Genomic DNA, 2,187 nt, shown 5'->3' with positions numbered 1-2,187 from the left:
CTCCCATTGATTTAGAAACATGTTAAATTGCTTGATGTTGAAAACATTCCTGCTGAATAAAAAGTCTATCTCTGTTTTGTGCCTTTTGTTTTATATGATGATATTTTGCTGATATAACAGATAAATGACTTCTTGTCGGAGCAAAAACATCACACATTGTCTTTTTATTCATATAAACAGTTATAGGACAGAACTTCTAAAGGTCACATTTTGTGAGGCCACGAACCGGGAAACGATAAGTGGTGCTGTGTAACTTTGAGTGACTGTGAGAACAGTGAAATGTCCCGTCATGACAAAGTGAGATTAGATCAACATCTTATCATCCATGTTCAGAACTAAATATTGCAAAACACATTGAGAAATACAGAATGACTGGATAAGATTATTCCATCTCCATCCTTATAAAGAGACGGGTAACTCATGACTGCTCAGCAGAGACGTCCACATCACCTCTAGATCTCACAGTGCTCACTTTGCTGTCTGTGACACCAGTTTTTATTTGGTTCTGACAAACAAGCTGTGGAAAGGTGAGAAGTCAATTTAATCCTGATGTTACTTTAATAAATGCAAAGTCTTTTAGATGAGATGTGATGAGTTTTGACACTGGTAAATGAAGGCAGTGAATAATTCTGAATGTGGCCACTGTGATTTGTTCCTCAGGATGAAGGGTGTTATGATCTTTCTGGTGTTGACGCTGGTCGTCATCATGGCTGATGCCCAGACATATGGTGGTTTTACCAATAGTGGGAACACAGGACAAACTGGAGGTAAGTCACAAGTGTTCATGCACACTGAGTTGATGTTCACAGATTGACCTCTGATTTACACAAACAGCAGGCTACTTTAGTCTGAAATCAATAAATCACACTTGACTGTACTAACTTACTGCATAGAACTTCATTTAGTTCTGTATTTAGCTTAAATCTTTATTAAGTCCTGCTATCTCAGATAATAAACCTAAAACTAAGTAAAGAGAGCATCATTAATGTTCTCCATGCAAAGAGTTTCAAATGTGATAGTAATATAATGATATTTATGTAACTAATTTTCATCTTTTTGTCCCATAAGGTCTCCACTTTGGAGGGTAAGTACACTGAAGACTTTGTGAAATACCTCAAACCTATCAAACTTAGCAAGCATCAGTATTAACCAGATCCCAAGTTGATGTCTTCAAGTACCTTATTTTATCCAACCAATTTAAATTCACGATGATATAATAGAGGGCAAAGAAGCAAGTTGACACCTTTCAGAAGCTGGAATCAGTGAATTTCTGTCATTTTTGATTGAAGAATTTTTACAGATGATTAAAATATTGTAATATTTGTCAATTAAGATTCTGTTAATAATCTAACTAACTGATATCTTTCTATTTTCTCCCTTCTCTAACTTGGTATAGAAAACGACGGGTGACATCCCGAGAAGTGGCCGAAGCTAGACTGAGGCGATACTATGAAGACTGAGTCTTGATTTTGAAGATATAGTTTGAGCTATATCTTTCTGCTCTGCAAAGCAAGAAATAATTGGATGAGTAAACATGAAGCTCTTGAGATGTAGTGATTTTACTCACAACTCCAATTGATGTTGAAAAAAGTAAAATTGCTTGATAGTGAAAACTATCCTGATGAATAAAGCTGCATTCCAAAAGACCGTCTGTGTGCTGTGGTGTTATTTAAGTGAACATGTGCTTGTAATTTAATTGGTGATGATGATCAAGAACATTGTTTTTATTAAGTCTGAGGTAAATGTTTGTATTAAGTAGATTTAAATAATGAGTGTGTTGGTGTGATCAGTTTATTAAATGAAGTCTCTTCCTATTTCTTTCTCTTTCTGAATGTACTTGTGTCTCTGGTAAAGCAGCACTTTGGAAATGATTCAATTCTGACATTTCCTCCATCAACAGATGAATCATTTGGTCTATAAAGCATCAGAACAACAGTCAAAATAACAATTTTATGAGAGCCAAGATGATCATCATGTAAATGACATTTGTTCTGTTGGCTGTTTCCAAAACAGACAAAGATGTTCAAGGTACTATTTTGTAAAATGATTTTTAAAAAATCAGCTAATACCCACAAGTGAGTTACTGGAACCATCAAATGTTGGGAGGAACATTAGTAGTAAGAATATATGTTTTATCATTATCTTTAAAAATCCCATTTTAAGAAAAGTAGATTGTTGAGTCTTAAT

At 34.7% G+C, this 2,187-nt stretch overlaps 1 long non-coding RNA gene across 1 annotated transcript; it reads left to right on the top strand.

Annotated features, from left to right (window-relative positions):
- Positions 1 to 401: 401 nt before the first annotated feature.
- On the top strand, positions 402 to 1,647 carry LOC115573736 (uncharacterized). The gene is made up of 4 exons (XR_003982343.1): positions 402 to 527; positions 661 to 767; positions 1,069 to 1,084; positions 1,397 to 1,647. It is a non-coding gene; the product is annotated as an uncharacterized LOC115573736 (long non-coding RNA).
- The last annotated feature ends 540 nt before the right edge of the window (positions 1,648 to 2,187 follow it).

The sequence above is a fragment of the Sparus aurata genome, chromosome 22 (assembly GCF_900880675.1).
Source record: "Sparus aurata chromosome 22, fSpaAur1.1, whole genome shotgun sequence".
NCBI classification, from domain to species: Eukaryota; Metazoa; Chordata; class Actinopteri; order Spariformes; family Sparidae; genus Sparus; species Sparus aurata.
This window is presented reverse-complemented; position numbering and strand designations above follow the sequence as displayed.